Raw genomic sequence first — 21346 nt, 5'->3', positions numbered from 1 at the left:
TGTGTAATCTATGATAAACAAAGCTAAGTAGGCTACACATGACCTGTCTGAATTAGAAGTTTTGACAAGGACAGACAATTTCACATTGTTTCAGCTAGTGTGTGAATCTACTTTAGATTCAGAATGGTCCCGTGCAGACAGAATTTAATTCCTCATCGTTACTACCCTGTTTATTATGCAAAGGCACAGTACAAAAAGACAGCAAGTCGGGACAATGAATATAGATTAAATCGGAAATATTTGCACAACTAATTACCTCCAAATGGCTTCCGGTAAACAAAACGTCAAGTTCTCGCAGTATCACTGCCAGATAGTGGCTAAAATATTGTGTGTCCCACCACCATAATGATTTAACTCACAACCAATTTAATGAAAATGGTTTTAGAAACCAGTGACAAATTATTGATATTTCAAATGTTTGTATTTGAAATAGGACGGACGGAAAATGATTGTACACAGAAGAAGTGATGTAGCCTAGCAATCAAGCCTAGCAATCATTTGTTGAAATGTGACGTGTGTAAAGTTCACAGGAGTTTTTCCTTTTAGAAATGTAGAACTTTTAGAAGTGCTAGTACTGCATCTAAACACGTATACCTACGTGAGGTAAAACAACAATCATTAAGTACCTCTGAGGGCACAGACAGAGCTGGTGATTTATTCATACAGACGTCTGTCTGAGGGGGAAACGTTGCCTTTTCTCACCGCCACACTTCCATTTGAAGATATCAATCATTCTAACTCTCTCTCTAATGACACCTCATCAAGTCTGACGGACTACAAGCTCCTACCAGCTTCTGGGCTGAACTTTAGTCTGAAATTCAAATTCAGATCAGAAACTGCTGATGGAAAGTGAAAGGCAGTACAGTTAGTGTTAAGGACATGTAACATGGCTCTAAAAAATAGTGTCTGATTGGCAGTCTTATTAAACTTGAAAGTCAATCGTGTTGTTTTGTGAGGTGTTCTGAGGTAATTAGCTATGAATATGTTGCTTAAAGTAATATTCAAGGTACTGTTTAATTTTTTTTTTTTTTTTTTAACCTTTATTTAACTAGGCAAGTCAGTTCATTTACAATTACGGCCTACCTACATACTGTAATAGAGATACATGTCATTCTTGTTTGGCTAAAGCATATAACCAAAGGCTACAATAGAAATGGACAGTGTGTACCCTCAAAACTCACGGGAGAACATATCTTGATTATTTAGGAACGTATTGTGAATGGCCACATTACATTTGAGACAAAGAGGAATGACAAAAAAAAACTCTCTCCTCATTACTTCATTCAGATGTATAATTTTGTCCACATTTGTATTTATCAGGCCTCTCAAATCCTCAGTGACAGAAAATGACTCCCAATGGTCTCTCTGAAAGGATGATCGTCAGCAGAAGTTTATCACAGTGTAATGATGGGGATGAGAGTCGGTACGAGGCAGGGAGGAGGGAAGCCATAATAGAAAGAGATTGGAGTGGTGGCTATGGTGGCAGAGCTCACAGCTCACCGTAATGTAAAAAGGACATTGTTGGAGAGGTGCCACCATACATTAAATAAAGTGCAATCCTGTACTCACTCACTGAGTGGGTTAACAAGGCAATCTTCATGAGGAGGGGACCGTGGCAAACCCCCGTGTGGGAAAACAATGGGCCTCATTCAAATCCAACCCAATCGTAGAAGCCGTAAACCAAACAGGCGCTCGCACACACACAGAAACACAAAGAAACACACACACATACAAACAAACACAAAATCTGAAAAGCCATGAAATGGCATGAAGCTTTGAGTTTTACCACTAACATTGAAAATATGTTTTCCTGAGGACCTCTGTCTTTTTTAGTGACGTTGGTGCACTGTTATAGAAGCAGGTAGTTAGAGAGGGATGGTGGATTAGAAAGGATGGAAGGAATATAGAAGTCTGGCAATTGTACTCCTGGGAATTGACAGGATAGGGATTACCATGTGGTGCCAATCACCGTCAGTCACCTGGCTAGTGGAGGCTTTTCGCCGCTTGCACAATCAATTTCATTGAGTTAAAACCAATAACAACTGATATCCACATGTGCCATGATTCGGGTCATGAGTTTGTCCTCATCTGCTGTGCTTTGCTCTGTAAAATCCACATCACTGTGAACACATGGCAATTCCCTCTAACGATACAGAGCCATCAGAGTATTGCTGTGTCATGAACATTCACATTCATTCTGGAAACATTGACTTCTCACTCTCCAAATGGAAAAGTCTAGGCCTAGTATATCTCTACTGGGGATGGTGAGAACAGCTTGTTGAACACACACACACACACACCAGAGTCCAGTTTATCAGGCCAGTGTCCCCTCAGCGATGCTCTATTCTCTCTAGACTCCTTATCTGAAATGACATTACACAGTAGATTTGGCACGCCCACACAGAGAATTGTCCCTCAGCATGGGATAAAGAGCTGTGTAGATTACCCTCAACCACAAATTAGTTTCTTACTGGGCATCAATAAAGCTTTGTAAAGGTCTGTCTCTTGAGGCTTATAAGGTATTTATTTGGCATATAGGCAGACATTTTATACCATACTCTAATATGTTATTTAGTTGTATTATTAGGCAGACATTTTATACCATACTCTAATACGTTATTTAGTTGTAGTGTTAAGCAGACATTTTACACTGATTACTTTAAGTGTCAAGGCAACATAAGAGGCCTGTTTGCTATTTTGTTCATACTGCAATGTCCTTAAAGGCCAAATGGGATTGGGTTGAGTAAACACATGCCATTATCCAGTAGTGAGCCAACAGTTTACTGTGGAGGGGCTCCTTGGTGAACTAACATCACATCAGATCACATCTTAACACAAGAGCCAGAGCCAGATCCTCTAATTAATCTTGACATGTTGTATCATGGCTGTGCCTCTTTGACACTCTTGCACTCTCTCTCTCTCTTACACACAAACACACGCACGCACACATGTGATACAAAGACACACACATGTGCTACGATAACATGCACACCTACACACACAGCAAATCCCCCACTCCCACTAAAATAAAGAAGCCTATTCAACCCTTTGATTAGGTTAAAAGGAAGACATATACTGAATTTCACCTCTCTGTGTGCCCGCCTTGACTGCTAAGGAATGATGGCATTAGATCCAATTTGATTGGACTGCTGGACTGTGAGTATGCGTTAGCCCTGGACAGCTTTCTAGCCCACAGTGAAATGTGATGGATGGATGGATAAGGGATCTATGGGGGACATATGGAATTACCCAAGCATGAAAGAATGGAACAAATTCTCTGTCTGGGCCTTGTTTCACAAACTTACTCAAGGCATGCCTACATATTTTCATCTCAGTTACTATTTGGGGTGGGGAAAAACAACGTCAATGAGGCTGCCGTTCGTTTTCAAAACAGAAAACAGAATCAAGAATCAATCAGGGGTTTATCGATGGCGAATCATTTTCTCCCCTCTTTCCCAAACAGCTCCTTGTGGGTCATTTGTAAAGATTCACTGGCTAAGCAAACACATCGAGATGCAGCTGTATGCTGCAGAACGGAGGGTCACCCACGGCAGTGAGCGGAGTTTAATATGTGTGTGTGGTTGTTGAGTGAGAGAGAGATGATTGTGCGAGAGAATACTGCTAATGTCAATGTACACTTGCATACATTTGTCAATGTGAAACTCGGAGTGTGTGAGTTGTGTCCACCTCTTCCATGAGAGTTGGCTTAATACAGAGCTAACGTGATGAGACTATGGTAGTCTTCACATGGCAGGCTGAGGTTGAAAGGGTGACAGGGGGTTGGTGTGTGTTAATCATCTTCTAAAAGGCCAAGGCCGCCAGAAGAACCCTTGGCAAGCACTTCTTGGTCACCTTATCTTTCACATTTCAGATAAAAGGCTTGATCATGAAAACTCAGAAAGAGGTTTGAACTTTTTAATTGACCAGATAACCTTTGGTGAAGAGACATGCAGAGTAGCTATATCATCCAAAGCACATAAGGAAACTGTCGATGGGTCTTGGTTTGGGTTTAGGTCATTTTGGTTAGCCTAGAACTAAAGTATTTCGTAATTGGTCAGATGCTCGATTAAGTTCTGAGTCCATACGTGTTATGAAAATAGATCGAACGAAGAGCTCCACCCTACGTCTTTGCAAGTTATGGGCAAGTCTATGGGACAAATGTCCCCTCCCCTTCTAACACCTGCAAAATTCCTGATTTGTCCAAATAACCAGTGACGAAAAACTCAAGCACCGGAACTAATGCTGCTGATCTCACACATCCTGTTGTATCATGACAGATCTACGGTACCATTTGTGGTTACATAGTCTGTCCACGAGAGATTAGGGTTCAGGCAATACTGTCAGTAAAAATGTCTTAATTGATAAAGTTTAAAATGTCTTAATTGCAATTATTTTATTTACAATGTAATTGGGATATTTGCCCATTTTGCAAAGTAATGACCGGGGTACATTTTCTATTGACCCACATAGCTTTTTGAGGTTATGAGATTTTTACCGGATTAGTCTAGTACGTTTCTTATGATGTGTCTCTGCTGCCTCTGCTCAAAGTAGTTTCTAGTTTGAAAGCCAACTTGGGAGATGGTTAATGTATCATATAGGAAGCAATGTAAATAAAAGTGTTATGGTCTTATTATTTTAAACTCTGGTTCATTGCTTTGGAATAAGGATGAGGTAGCCTTGCAAGCGGTTGCCTTGCAAAACATTATGGGATTATACACTGAACAGAAATATAAACCCAACATGCAACAATTTCAAAGATTTTTAGTGAGTTACAGTTCATTTGCCAGCAGCATACTGTACCACCCTGCATCCCACTGCTGGCTTGCTTCTGAAGCTAAGCAAGGTTGGTCCTGGTTGGTCCCTCGATGGGACACCAAATGCTGCTGGAAGTGGTGTTGGCGGGCCAGAAGGAGGCATCCTTTTCTCTGGTCAAATAAAAAATAAAAAATAAATATCTCAAAGCCCCAGGGCATTGATTGGGGACATTGCCATGTGCATGGTGCTGTCTTTCAGATGGGATGTTAAAAGGGTGTGCTGACTGTCTGGAGTCACTAATGATCCCGTGGCACTTATCGTAAGAGTAAGGTTGTTAACTTCTTATGGCTGCAGGGGCAGTATTGAGTAGCTTGGATGAAAGGTGCACAGAGGTGCCCAGAGTAAACGGCCTGCTCCTCAGTCATAGTTGCTAATATATTCATATTATTATTTGTATTGGATAGAAAACACTCTGAAGTTTCTAAAACTGTTTGAATTATGTCTGTGAGTATAACAGAACTCATATGGCAGGCAAAAACCTGAGAAAAAATCCAAACAGGAAGTGGAAATTCTGAGGCTGGTCGATTTTCAACCAAGATCCAATTGAAATCACAGCGAGATATGGATGAGTTTGCACTTCCTACGGTTTCCACTAGATGCCAACAGTCTGTAGAACCTTGTCTGATGCCTCTACTGTGAAGGGGGGCCGAATGAGAGGGGAATTAGTCAGGTCTGCAATGACCTGACCATTCTTTGACCATGCGCGTTCACATGCGAGGGAGCTCTGTTCCATCGCTCATCTGAAGTAATTCTCCGGTTGGAACATTATTCATGTTAAAAACATTCTAAAGATTGATTCAATACATCGTTTGACATGTTTCTACTGACTCTTACGGAACTTTTGGACATTTCGTCAGCTTTTAGTGAACGCGATTCCTGACGTTGGATTTGTTTACCAAACACTCTACAAAAATAGCTATTTGGACATAAATGATGGACATTACCGAACAAAACAAACATTTCTTGTGGAAGTGGGAGTCCTGGGAGTGCATTCCGACGAAGATCAGCAAAGGTAAGTGTAGATTTATAATGCTTTTTATGAGTTTTGTTGACTGCACAATTTGGCGGGTAACTGTATGGCTTGCTTTTGTGGCTGAACGCTGTTTTCAGATTATTGAATATTGTGTTTTGCCGTAAAGCTTTTTGAAATCTGACACAGCGGTTGCATTAAGAACAAGTGTATCTTTAATTAAATGTAAAACATGTATCTTTCATCAAAGTTTATGATGAGTATTTCTGTTATTTGACGTGGCTCTCTGCAATTTCACCGGATATTTTGGAGGCATTTCTGAACATGGCGCCAATGTAAACTGAGGTTTTTGGATATAAATATGAACTTCATCGAACAAGACATATATGTATTGTGTAATAAGAAGTCCTATGAGTGTCATCTGATGAAGATCATCAAAGGTTAGTGATTAATTTTATCTCTATTTGTGCTTTTTGTGACTCCTCGCAGAATCTTTCTGTGCGTTGGTGGTGACCTAATATAATCGTTTGTGGTGCATTCGCTGAAAAGCCTATTTGAAATCGGACGCTTTGGTGGGATTAACAACAAGATTACCTTTAAAATGTTATAAGATACATGTATGTTTGAGGAATTTTAATTATGAGATTTCTGTTGTTTGAATTTGGCGCCCTGCACTTTCACTGGCTGTTGTCATATCATCCCGTTAACGGGATTGCAGGCATAAGAAATTAACCCCGGTGTCCTGGAAAAATTCTTAATCTGGCCCTCATACCATCTCAGTCATCTAATCATCCCCAGTTTACAATTGGCTATTTCATCCCCCCTCCTCTCCCCTGTAACTATTCCCCAGGTTGTTGATGTAAATGGGAATGTGTTCTCAGTCACCTTACCTGGTGAAATAAAAGTAAAATAAAATAAATGTAAATTAGTCAATTTAAATAAATTCATTAGGCCCTAAACGATGGATTCCACATCACTGGGAACACACATATGCATCTGTTGGTCACAGATACTTAACAAAAAAAATTGTGGCGTGGATCAGAAAACCCGTCTGTATCTGGTGTGACCACCATTTGCCTCACGCAGTGTGACGCGTAGAATTGATCAGGCTGTTGATTGTGACCTGTGGAATGTTGTTCCACTCCTCAATGGTTGTGCGAAGTTTCTGGATTTGGCGTGAACTGGAACACGCTGTCCTACACGTCGATCCAGAGCATCCCAAAATGGCTCAATGGGTGACATGTCTTGTGAGTATGCAGGCCATGGATGAAATGGGACATTGTCAGCTTCCAGGAATTGTGTACAGATCCTTGCAACATGGGGCCATGCATTACCATGCTGAAGCATGAGTTGATGGCTGCGGATGAATGGCACGGCAATGGGCCTCAGGATTTCATCACGGTATCTCTGTGCATTGAAATTGCCTTCAATAAAATGCAATTGTGTTTGTTGTCCGTAGCTTATGCCTGCCCATACCACAACCCAGCTAGCTCCATGGGGCAATGTGTTTACAACGTTGACATCAGCAAACCGCTCACCCACACGATGGCAAACCGCTTGCCATACATGTTGTTTCTTATCTGCCCAGTACAGTTGAAACTGGGATTCATCTGTGAAGAGCACACTTCTACAGCATGCCAGTGGCCATCGAAGGTGAACATTTGCCCACTGAAGTTGGTTACGACACCGAACTGCAGTTAGGTCAAGACCCTGGTGAGGACATCGAGCATGCAGATGACCTTCCCTGAGATGGTTTCTGACAGTTTGTGCAGAAATTCCTCGGTCATGCAATCCCACCGTTTCATCAGCTGTCCAGGTGCCTGCTCTTAGACGCAGGTGAAGAAGCCAAATCTGGAGGTTCTGGGCTGGCGTGGTTACACGTGGTCTGCGGTTGTGAGGCCGCTTGGACGAACTGCCAAATTCTCTAAAAAACAACGTTGGAGGCGGCTTATGGTAGAGAAATTAACGTTTAATTATCTTGCAACAGCTCAGGTGGACATTCCTATAGTCACCATGCCTATTGCACGCTCCCTCAAAACTTTAAACATCTGTGTCATTGTGTTGTGTGACAAAACCGCACATTATAGAGTTGCTTTTTATTGCGACACATGCCACACCTGTCAGTTGGATGGATTATTTCGGCAAAGGAGAAATGCCCAGTAACACGGATCTAAACAAATTTGATAAATGATATTGTCTTAATAAGACAATTGAACCAAAACAAGAGCAGAAAAAAAGGAAAATCTGTTGTTTGCATTGGCCATTCTGAAAATGTCTGTCGGGGCAAGAACCAAATTCCCCTTCGGCTATCGGAGACAAAGGCTGGAGCAGATGAGGGAGATGGAAAAGAAAACAAACAGGAATCCACTAAAGCAGCTCGTGCCAAGACAACAGGTCACCTTTTAAATGTTAATGATGATGATCATTGTATAATTAGGACGAGGTGACAATGCCAATTTGTGTACGTGACTGAAGAACCTTTTATACTGATACATTGTACTTTCAGCACCATCTCCTGTTAGTAATAAGGTTGTTGTCAGGATAACTTGTTTGGTTTTAGTTGTTCAATAGATGACTAATATGAGAGCCTAACAATGTTCAGTGGTGTAAAGAACTTAAGTAAAAATACTTTAAAGTACTACTTAAGTAGTTTTTTTGTGTATCTGTACATTACTTTACTATTTGTAAAGTACTAAAATTATGTACTTTTTACTTCATACATTTTCTATGACACCCTAAAGTACTTTGAATACTTAGTAGGACAGGAACATTTTGTAATTCTCACACTTGTCAAGAGAACATCCCTTGTCATCCCTACTGCCTCTGATCTGGCGGACTCACTAAGCACGTTCTTCATTTGTAAATGATATCTTAGGGTTGGAGCGTGCCCCTGGCTATCCTTAAATTAATAAAAAACTAGAAAACAAGGCTGTCTGGTTTGGTTAATATAAGTAATGTTAAATGATTTATCCATTTACTTTTACTTTTGATACTTAAGTATTTTAGACTTGAACTCAAGAAGTATTTTACTGCGTGACTTTCACTTTTACTTGAGTCATTTTCTATGAAGGTGTCTTTACTTTTACTCACGCATGACAATTGTTTACTTTTCCCACCACTGATAATGTTGTAGGCAATTCCTGAGAGTAGAGTAGGATGCACAGACTAATAAAGTGTCAGAAATTTTGGAAATTAACAACATAATCAAAGTATCATACAATATGCCAACATTGTATTTCTTAACGTAACATAACTGAATGAATGAAATCTCATTGTTGACAGTGTATGCAACACATCACACATTACAAGGCTACCTGTACTCCACAGAAGAACACCCATCCACTCTCAATTCCAGACTGCAATTCTTAACACTCTGAAAACAAGGTGCCAGTTCTAATTGACTGCATTCTGCAAGCAGTCCGATTGGTTGCCTCTACTCCAGCAGAGAGAGAGAGAGAGAGAGAGCCCTGGGAACAAAGTCACTGAAGAAGGCGTTGATCTTAAGGAGTGAGAAGTACCGCAATGTCCTAATTGAGCTGGCTTTGAGCCTCTGCGGGGCTGAATTGCACCTGACCTGAGAGCTATCCGAGAGCATGCTGACACTATTCCCACACTCGTGAGCCTCTGCCGAAAGAGTTAGACCACATGTATTCCTTCTCTGATAGTGAGGACTTAGCTTGGAATGATGCGTTACCCTTAATGGAAACATAGACGCGTTGACATAGCTGTCATTCTTCAATGTGATTTTGAAGCTTTGACAGCTTTATTAACCTGCATGTTTGCCTGAGTTTCATCTATTTATAGTCAAGGTACCTTAGTAGAGGAGCAGGAGGAGAGATAGTCTGAGGTGTAGAAAAAGTCTGATACTACTGTAGGTACAGCAAGACGAGTGAGATTCTTTGCTGTTTCTAACAAATAATTGAAAAGTAACAAAGAGCATTCATAAACTGTAGGAGTCTAGGCTTCTTGGGTTAGGAACAAGGCAATACGATGCGTTAGTTGTGGTGTTGTGTTCTTGCTGTTTTCATGAATAACAATGTCTGCTCATTTAAAAGCTGTATATCTTCTTTGGTATTTGCGGGATATTCGTCCGTGATGTTGATCTATTCTCAATGGATGAATGAATGTTTTTTTCTCTCAATTTATCACTTTATCTCCTTCCCTCTTGACGCCCCGGTGTAGCTACAACATCAAAACCATGCTTCACGGAGTGCATTCATTGCATAAACAAAGCTTGCGAACATTGCGTCGGAAGAAATCTTCCCCCCCTTTACCGACTAAAAGGGATTTTTCAGTATTTTGGCATTGAGGCCCATTATCTACTTCCCCAGAGTCAGAGTAGCTAGTGGATACCATATATACAGTTGAAGTCGGAAGTTTACAAACACTGAGGTTGGAGTCATTACAACTTGTTTTTCAACCACTCCACAAATTATTGTTAACAAACTATAGTTTTGGAAAGTCGGTTAGAACATCTACTTTGTGCATGACACAAGTAAATGTTCCAACGATTGTTTACAGACAGATTATTTCACTTATAATTCACTGTACACAATTCCAGTGGGTCAGAAGTTTACATACACTAAATTTACTGTGCCTTTAAACAGCTTGGAAAATTCCAGAAAATGATGTCATGGCTTTAGAAGCTTCTGATAGGCTAATTGACATCATTTGAGTCCATTTGAGTCCACAGGAAAAACATGTGGATGTATTTCAAAGCCTACCTATAAAACTCAGTGCCTCTTCGCTTGACATCATGGGAAAATCAAAAGAAATCAGCCAAGACCTCAGAAAGACAAATGCTTGAAGGTATCGCATTCGTCTGTACAAACAATAGTACGCAAGTATAAACACACTGGGACCATGCAGTCGTCATACCGCTCAGGAAGGAGACGCGTTCTGTCTCCTAGAGATGAACGTACTGTGGTGTGAAAAGTGCAAATCAATCCAAGAACAACAGTAAAGGACCTTGATAAGATGCTGGAGGAAACAGGTACAAAAGTATCTATATCCACAGTAAAATGAGTCCTATATCGACATAACATGAAAGGCCGCTCAGCAATGAAGACGCCACTGCTCCAAAACCGCCATAAAAAAAGCCAGACTATGGTTTGCAACTTCACATGGGGACAAAGATCGTACTTTTTGGAGAAATGTCCTCTGGTCTGATGAAACAAAAATAGAACTGTTTGGCCATAATGACCATAGTTATGTTTGGAGAAAAAAGGGGGAACACCATCCCAACTGTGAAGCACGGGGGTGGCAGCATCATGTTGTGGGGGTGCTTTGCTGCAAGAGGGACTGGTGCACTTCACAAAATAGATGGCATCAAGAAGAAGGAAAATGATGTGGATATATTGAAGTCAGGAAGTCAAAGCTTGGTCGCAAATGAGTCTTCCAAATGGGCAACGACCCCAAGCATACTTACAAAGTTGTAAAATGGCTTAAGGACAGAGGTCGGGACAACAGGCCCTTCGATTTGACAAACCTAACTCTATCAGAGAAGTAGTTGGTGAACCAGGTGAGGCAGTCATTTTAGAAACCAAGGCTGTTCAGTCTGCTGATAATAATGTGGTGATTGACAGAGCACCTGCTAGCATGCTAGTGCCAAAATACAGAAGTATCCCTTTAAGAAATTAGTGATTCATGTAAAAGCATGACTGTGTCTCTGACAGCGAGAATAAATGTGCTCTTCATTGTATTGATCACTATAGGCCCAGTTGGTGCTATCTACGAAGCATGCTCAATATCAAGGAGCACAGCGCACAGGCCCATACCGACCGAATCACAGCCGTTAATGAGACTTAAAAGTCTTAATTCGCCTCCCTCAATAGGACATCCTTTATTTTCTAATCCACACTTCGATTGGAGCATCACAACAACAGGAGGCCTGATATTTAGGTCTTTGATGTTTCAATGGAGATAATACTAGCTTGGAGGATTGTGATTTGCGCCTGTTAGTTGTTGCAGGTGTGTTACTTACATGAAAGGGTTGCAGAAGCAGTGATTTTCTATTTTGGAAAAATATTTGAAAGTATTAGGCGAGATGATTATTGAAAATGACATGTTCTTTGAATGAGGTTGAGTTTGTTATAGAATTTAATTTTCGAAGTACACAGAAACCTTAGAATAAGACTGTGGTTTATCGTGTTATAGCACAATCATATACCTGTAATCTTTCATCTTGCGTTTACATGCTCTAATATGTTATTTTAGCTCCAATTGTACTTGTGAGCAGAGTAGAAAATCTATAGTTGAGGTAACTCTTATCTATCTCTCCACAGCTCAATTGCACAAACAGTATAGCTGATACCGTAGCCGTCAGCTGACCCTACTTATTTTTTGTAGCTGTTGTGATGGATCATATATTGAACCTTGGTCATCAGCATGACTCAAGAGCAGACTGCCTAGCCTTTAGCTCTAGGGGCTAACTAACTGGTCTTTAGTGGCTGTCCCCACTACACCGTAGCCATAACTGATCGCTGGTGATCGCCCTCCAACAATGCGAGCGTATCCCAGGCCCAGTCTGCTGGGGTGACTCATCGGATGTGCCCTGTGAGGTTGCTGGATGACCATGGATGTCTGAATTAATCATACCATGCAACACACGGCAGAACTGTTTGTTAGGGCTGCCTGGGACTGGGTGATGCCGACTGTGTATAAATGACCCATGCCAGACCTGAACGAGCCAATGGCCTTCAGGGCCTAGAGTGACTTTCTGCATGACTGAGTCACCATTTTTTCCAATTTACATCAACTGTGTGTATTATCTAACATCAAAGTTTCGCTGAGTTACAGTATGCTGCCCGAATACGGACAATGTAGCAATATTCTGTAAAATATTTTTGTTGGTTCTGGCTTAAGCTGGGAAAATAACCTTCTAATATATATATATATATATATATATACAGTATATATATATATATATATATATGTGACTTACATCGTTTTCTTATTCTCAATACTCCAAAATCCAATTAATAATTCCCAGGGCTCTAACAGGGCTCTTTAAAATTGTAAATATGTAATTAGATATACATTTTCTGCCATTTAAATATTGTAAAGATTTGCCTTCAGGACCATGTCTCTCAACAGGGGAAGATAATGGAAATGAATCTGTGACAGACAGAATATGTTACAGTAAGTGTATATAACACACTGTTTTCATCCCCTCTGTGAATCGTCAACATCTCTCATCGTTTTCTCTGGAAAGCCATAAATCGCAAAAAGTACAGGGAGCAACAACTGCCAAAGTGATTCTCCAAAATGTCGGATCAATCATAAACAGTCGCAAATAGCAGTAATGGATGGTGTCGTGAATGGCGGGATGGTAGGAGAGGATTGGCACGGTAATGCACAACAGCCATCGTCTTCCACCCTGACATTGTCTTATCAAGATGTTAATGCTGGTGGGTGGCCCCGGCAAGTCGATCCGCGTTATTGGTGGGCCGTATCACATTGAGCCAATGGATCACTTGGTTGATGGATGACAGCGACCATTCCCCCTGTGTCACCTGCTGAGGGAGAAAGCATATCTCAACGCAGGCCACTAAAAGGACAACATATTGCATTTTTAATTGCACCTGACAGATCCTATGACTACAACGGCACACTATAGGTAACACATTTTTAAAACTATTATCTTTATTTTTACAACACCTCCTCCATATTGGACACATCAGTCTGCTGCTCCAGCAAGGTGACCGACAGGAAGACAACGTTGAAAAAATCGAATAAAACTTTTAGGAGATGCGGCTCAGCGTTAATCAGGTGTCCCTGCTGTCGCCTCATCGTGTCACCCCTGAGGAAGATTCACAATGACACACACTGGTATGCCTGTGGTGAAGAAAGACTCCCTCCATTCTTCTTTCCCTCACCTCTTCTCTGCCTGACAGGAGGAACAGAGAAAATACCAGAGCTGTGAAAAAGAGAAAGAAAAAGAGGAGAAGATGAGAAAAGACAAACTCCAAACTAATTCCTGTCCCTCACTGGATGAATACAGTAGAATATGTCTCAGTAACCACAAATTAAATGAAATGGGAAAGATCAAGTGTTTGAGATTGTATGTAGCGGGTGGAGGAGGTGAGAAGACATGGAGGATTAATGTAATTGCACTTTGAAGAATATATTTGGACCATTCAGTTGTCTTGCTACTTCTATTGTAGTGTACTCTCCACTTATGGCCTTGTTCTTAGACCCTAGTCTACGTATGTCTTCTACCCTGATGAACACTGCATTAGACCATACCAAAGCCCCAGTATATCCCCAAACCTGGTCTCACATCACATCATCCTGCATTTTCTCTGTCCCCTACTCCTTTACTTTCTCGTGTTTTAGTCCTTTACTCTTTTAATATTTGTCCTATGATAATGTACCATGAGAGACATTGAAGTTTCTGGCCAGAGGTTCACAGTTCAATGTCGAAGGGAGAGAAGAAGGAAGAAGATATCTCACCACTCAAGACTGGAGATAATATGGAGTCAGAGAGAGGGAGAGTGTCTGCGTCCGCCAGGCCTGGCTTGTGCTTTTATCCTTCTTCCTCAGTGTGCACACTCAAACCCCCGCCAAGGATTCTCCTGGGCAGCCAGATAGCGTTTGATTCGCTTGACTAACTCCAAGGCCTAGCGGCAGCCTGTCTCTCTCGCTCAAATATACTCTATGTACACACACTTTTTTCTCTCACTATTTATTATTTAGTTTACCATTGTTTTACCAGGTAAGTTGACTGAGAACACATTCTCATTGACATCAACAACTTGGGGAAGAGTTACAGGGGAGAGGAGAGGGGATGAATGAGCCAATTGGAAGCTATAAGTAATTGTGTGGGGGCCATTTGAAAGGCGCTTAGTAAATGTGCTTACCGCCAGCTCTATAGCATACATGTCAGTCAAGGAAAATCATGACAGGAAAATAGATCCTGTTTTCCAACGACAGGCGCCATAAAATGCACACACCCACGCACGCGCACACACACACACACACACACAGCTCGGAAATAACCATCAAACCTCTCCATTTGTGGTGTGTGTGCCCTGATAGAGCCATCAAACATCTCCCATCTCCCTTTCTCATTAACAGGCCTCTCCCTCCACTTGATGGAGTAATTGCTTGGCTGCTAACACGTTACTAAAAGGCTGGGGGCCTTAATCACTTTTGGATAAAGATCAGCGTTTCGTTCGGCTGCCATTTTGATGTCATCTGTTCCTACGTTTGTTTTGCAAGCTCTCTGCTGCTTTTTGGGGGATTTGGACGTGGCTTTCAGACTCTCTGTCTGTTTCTCTCTCTCGCCCTCTCTCTTTCTTTCTCTTTCTCTGTCTGACTCTTCTCTCTCTCTACATCAGAGTCAAATGGTGCTGTTCCCGGGGCTTAAGAGTAGAGTGGACCTGATCAGTAGTGTGGTTATGGGGGTTATAAAGTGTAGCTACATTCTAAGTGTGCAATTAAGTAGAACAGATACAGAACTCTTTGAATGAGAAGAATCGTTGTGTAAACGGGCAGAAGTCTCATTAACATACACCTATACAGGTGTCTCAAGAAAAAGACATTCAAATAAACGTTCAACTACTGTTCCCCACACTACATGCGTGTTTTAATGATTATTCTTTGACATGTTCAATGTTCCATAACACAGCTACTGTATGGTTAATGCAATCATGATGCAACACGGTCGTCACATGCAGCGCCATTTATCGGGGCTCCTGAGTGGTGCAGCGGTCTTAGTGCTAGAGGCGTCTCAGTGCTAGAGGCGTCACTACAGACACCCTGGTTTGAATCCAGGCTGTATCACAACCCGGCCGTGATTGGGAGTCCCATAGGGTGGCGCACAATTGGCCCAGCGTCATCTGGGTTTGGCCAATGTAGGTCGAAAACGTAAATAAGAATTTGTTCTTAACTGACTTGCCTAGTTAAATAAAAAATAAATAAAAGTACACATACATCCTGAGGTGTTATTTTATTAGCCAGGCGTCTCCGCCACGCCGCACTGATTCAACACTCCTGAGGGACTAGATACTCATTCAGTATTCACTATGGAGAAGCATGTTTAATTTAGTGCACTTGTAACTGGGCCGCATAGCATTGACCCCGGCGATAGACACCAGCAATTCACAGGGCTAATACAATTAAACTTCTGACTGGCTTGGAGGAGAGATTAACTGTTTTCTCAAAGTCATTAGTGACCTATCATTAGCGCATCACAGAACTAAATCAACATTCAAAATTGCATTTGGCACTTTGAATTGGGTCTTTGTTGACATGGGACATTTAGTTATGCTAATAATATGTTTTCGCCACAGTCGGTTAATTGCGAGGCAACAAGCTGATAATTTATTCCATTCATTGCAGGTCAATTGGGGTTTTCGAAGAGGGGAGAGTGTACTGGAAAAATTGCCACCTTGTGAATCTTAGTTGTTAGCTTAGTGTAGGCCGTCATTGTAAATAAGAATTTGTTCTTAACTGAATTGCCTAGTTAAATAAAGGTTAAATATATAAATTTAAGAGTTGTTTACATTTTGTGCCATTCCGTATTGCATTGAATCCTGTCAGTTGACTAAACAGGACCAACAAAGATCGGCACTATGTAAACAAACTTGACAATACCTGTATGTTACAAGGGGTTGATGAAAGTTTTGTATTTTTTGCAACCGCCCTACATTTAATGCTTTCACCATTTGTATTCCGTTTGTTTTTGGGCGACCAAGCCATTCTCGGAGACATGATTACGATTTTCATGAGGGTGATACAAGCTGACAGGACAAAAGTATTCTCTGGGATTTCAGCTGGTGCCCCAGTTATTCGATGTGAATTTTCAATTAATGCTGTCATGGAGGGGGACTGCTCCCTGTCTGTGTGGTGCCACCCCCTGGAAAAGAAGAGTGAGCTTGTCTGACAACATCAGACCCCTGCAGGAACCTCCACACACACACACACACTCTCTTAAGCAAGAACATGCTAGCGCACCCACACACACACACACACACACACACAACCAACACTCCAACAAAAACGTAGATTTCCAATGAATTTTACAAGCATGGCATGAATCCAATTTTCTTCTTCTATGTTATTCTAATTCTCTCTCTCTACATTGCCCTCTCTGGCATTGCAATCTTGCCTGGCCCGAACCATCTGCTCACAGTCTTAGGAGGAGGAGTAGGGCCCCGGGTTGGTGTCACCCTCTCAGAGAGAACCCTCAGTGGCTCCCCAGGAGGTCCAGGCCAGTCCTTGGGGCTCTTAAGGGCCAGCCAGGCTAGTGAAGCCAAGCCTGGAGCCTGTACACATGAACCACGGAGGTCAAGTCTAACAACTGGTGTTGGCTTTATTCCTTTCTCCCTCCTGAGTTCCATGTTCCTGATGTATATCTCTAAATGTAGTCAGACAAAGAGAGACAGCTAGCGAATCACCTTGCAGCGAAATGACTCAAGTCAGGCTTGTCGGTTCGCTTTAAGGTAACATACGCTTGGTGCAAAGAGGGGGACGCTAACAAGAGACAAGTATGCAAATAAAAAAGACAGATTTTATTTGGTTTGCAGCATTAGAAGACAAAGCGACTGCTGTGAAAACAGCATTTATTATGTAAAACCTCTTCCCCGTGCACACTCAAGTCATCTGTGTCGTGACGAATGGTAAATAATTAAAGTTTTAGACGAGTAATTCTTATCCATGTTTTTGCATCTTACAAATTCCAGCGTCAACCCAGGAATTAACGACGCAACCCGGAGTTGGTAATGTAAATGGCTAATGGCGCTGTGACCATCTGGCTGTTGTGACATTTATATAAAGACAGTGTTGTCTTCCCAGTATTAATCTTTGTTTGTCTCCTCCATAGATGCCATATGTAACCTGGTTGCATCAGTAACCTACCACTCAGAGGAGCATACGCTGAATTCCAAATCAATCCCTTGGCCCATTCTACCCACTAGACTCTCCTGTAGATCTAAGATAACTGGATAGGTTTAAGCAAAATTGTAAAAAAGTTTCAACAATTTGCCTTCTAATAGGCTGGGTGGAATTTTTGCATTACTGCTTGCGACTACATATTTTTTTAGAGGTGATGTTACATCAACTCTGACATTTCAAAGTGGAAATTAGAAACTTCATAAGTATTTTTAGACATCAAATATTCTACAAGTTTAAAATGTCCTCCAGGAGGATATTTAGGGGTTGACTTGGGATTCGGGTACAGTATATCAGTTATTTGTCACTTCAGGCTTCACAGAGTCAAACAAAAACACAGTTCTTTGGTCCTCTGTTTTGATATCAAAGCTGACCACTGGGTCTGTAGAACAGGGTCGGCCATCTTGGTCTGTGATTCACTCGTCAACCTGTTCAGTGGGTTATCAAAGACCCCTTTCCCTCCTCTCTCTCTTTCCCGCTCTAAAAAACACTCAGACCAAAGCGAATGGGAACAGAGGGACTGCAGGATCATGCTTGTCAGGGGCCAAGCCTGGCAGCACTGAGCGATCAAGAGAGAGACGGTTCAAAGTGGGCATACAGGCTGGCAAAGTGCCCCTTGACTAGTGTTGTGTTGGGGACGGAACCAAAGGGACATTCATAACATGCCAATGTATCGACAAACACCAGTTATTGGTGTTTATGCTGCTTTTGATTGGTTTTTATGGAATACGTAGGTTGGTGTTCTTCTAAGAGAACATAGAATGCATTTGCCCAGTCTGTATTGTCTTCTGAGAGAATAACCTGTGGTATTCATAAACATTTATGTTTATTATCTAATAGGTTTGAGTCATTTCATGGCTTATTACATACTTATAACACATGTTATGTGTGTTTTGTTTCCAGGTGATCCTGATTCTGACCAAACTCAACAACTTTCACCTGGGGAGTGTAACAGAGAGCACCTTTTGGAGGTAAAACAGTAGCCTTTCTTCATATCTCCTTCTCTGTCTCTCTCACTTCCTCTCTTTCTTTCCCTCCCTCCCTCCCCTGACACGTATTCAGATTCATCATAGGAACAATAGTGCAGTCTCTCTCCACTTTCTTTCTCTTTTCTACTCTCTCCCCCCTCCATCTTTCTCTCTCCATACCCCTTTTCTCTTTCTCTCTCCCTCACTGCTTTGTACAAGACTACTGCATGCAAAGCAGCATTGCACTACTGAGCATTGGGCGGGGCGCCCCAGGCGAACGATGACTAGTCTCTTGTGTAAGCTGATTGCATGTTTAAAGTGATGCACCGCGGATGTACCTCTGTCCAACTTACACCTTCCCAGGGACACTAACAGAAACACAACACAGAGTAACAACACAAAGTGCATAAAAAAACACTGACAAAAGGAAAAGTCTCCTTTGAGTCAATGGGAAGCTATGAGCCATAACCACTATCAAAATATGTTATTACCGAACAGGTTGTCTTTATTCATTACTTTTGTTGATGTTTTTCTTGTTGTTTTGCTAGCGATGACTGTAGTGGTGACACAGCAAGAGCTTGCGGTCCTTTCAGGCAATTTGGTGTGACAACACATTTGTGAGATTATAGTGATGTGGCTCTTGCATGTGTTTCTAGAACCCAGATAGTTAGACTGTGACGTGTGTAGATCACTCTCCTTTTGAGTGAGTCAGGCTGACGACAAGGAAGAGAGAGGGGGAAGGAGAGAGAGAGAGTTAAGGACATTGTGGTGAAGAGAGAGAGAGAGAGAGAGCAATGAACATACTTTCCTAATTTAATGTTCTGTGTTATGTGCTTACATTTAATGAAAATGTAAAAAACCTTGCTTCTTTTCCATGTTTCAGTACAGCATTTGTTTTCCAATGGGTAACAAGGGAGGATTCAATCTTCATATTTTTGTTTTGTGCAGTTCAACTCACATTTGGATTGTTTGTTACACATAATACTGCACCATGTTTGACTCCAGTACCGACTCCAGTAATTGAGATTGTTTAGATAGCCACATACAGATAGAGTGTTGAAGCTGGCAATGGGATTTCCAGGTTAATATCTCTCTTCAGAGCACAAAACTAATCCACCCTTCATGTTTGAGGAGGTTTCAGAGAGAAATTCAGACTAAAATAAGTCTGACAATGACAAATGGTATGTATGGTTTTTCCTTGAGGCTAGAGAAAGCAAGCTGGTTTACTCTTTGAATATCTGCGAAGATTAGCAATGTCCTTTAAATGGTCCAGTACTGTTGAATGTCAAGGTATGAGTCAGTTGCTAGGAAATCAAAGTGACACCATTTCCCAGAAAAAATGAAAACAAAATCTTACCAAATATATATCCAGTATCTAATATAAGACATTGTTCAATCTCAAATCTCATTTTAAGTAGTTATAGAGCAGAGAAAAGTCTGCTACTGTGAGTCAGTCTCCAAAAATAATAAAATACATCATCCAACAGTGAAGCTCTTCAAAATGAGTTACAGGGCAGGAACATGAATAAATAAGCCAGGTGTTTTTGTCAGCATTTAAAGTAATTGAAGTAAAAAATCCTGTGTGTTAGAAGAACATTGTCTTCCCGAACCCTCTGAGATGTGCCCTGGCATTCGTTCAGCCGAGTCATGTCCCTCCGCTGTGAGAAGGCAGTTAGAGCAGTAACCCACCCGTTGTATGCGACCTGCCCTGCTTGGCTCGGTTTCTGATACATCACTGTGACGGTTGCCACAGTGCTGGGATTCCATATCAATGAAACCAGGGCACATATGAACATATTCAACTTTGTTCAAATGAGACCTGGTGGGACCGAGAGAGTGAGGAATGTAGAGAGAGAACGAGTATAAACAGAGAGTTAGAGAGAGATCAATCTAAATACTAGTCATAAACTTCCAGAACGTTATAGTTCATACCCATGAATCAACAAATGATCGCAGCCATAAACTTTGCATTGTCTCTGCATTTGATTTGCTCTGTTCCTCTCTATCCATAATATTCATTGTTAATTGAGATCACAGCTCTGGAGAGACCGTTAGAGTCTGTTTATACCACGGCGTCCATGCTGTTGGCCCAAATGGCAGGACAGATGCTGACTTTCCAATAAAGGTCAAGACTCCAGCCAACGCCTTCAAGTATCTGAAAGTCAGCCTGTCAATTTTAATGAACGCCCTGACCTTAAACAATGGAAGGAGATCATTAATTCCTGTGAATAATATTCAAAAGAACGGTCCTATATCTCAATGGGATGCTTAGGGTTATGAGCAAAATGTAGGCAGACTTTTTACCGTGTACCCTAATGATGAAAATTGATCTCTTGCAAAAAATAATTTCTTCAAAGTTATTCAGATCTGCCTCCTCTCTTCATCTAAGTCTTCTGAGTATCTTAACTTGGCGGATGAGCAGTTTATTGATCATTAATTATTCAGTCTTAGCAAATAGGTACACAGGTATAGAAACACAAAAGCGTTTGATATACATTATGTGATTATTTGGGGAATTTGTACCCTTTTCTACTTCTGTGTAGGTAAGCAAAAATGATCTCCCATACTGGAGATCCTAGTTCCTAAGGGCATTTATAGTATGCTTACTGAAGAAACACTCGCAGTATGTACTTTGTCACTTAATCGCTCAGTCGGAAGTCTGGAGGGAATTCAGAAAAGAAATGTCTTCAGCTGTGCT

At 41.4% G+C, this 21346-nt stretch overlaps 1 pseudogene; it reads left to right on the top strand.

Moving 5' to 3' along the window:
• LOC139541314 (VPS10 domain-containing receptor SorCS3-like) overlaps positions 1–21346 on the top strand; it is a 105302-nt pseudogene that overhangs the window by 63769 nt on the left and 20187 nt on the right.

The sequence above is a fragment of the Salvelinus alpinus genome, chromosome 2, assembly GCF_045679555.1.
Source record: "Salvelinus alpinus chromosome 2, SLU_Salpinus.1, whole genome shotgun sequence".
Lineage (NCBI taxonomy): Eukaryota > Metazoa > Chordata > Actinopteri > Salmoniformes > Salmonidae > Salvelinus > Salvelinus alpinus.
Note: the sequence above shows the minus strand (reverse complement) of the source record. Positions and strands in the feature narration are given on the sequence as shown.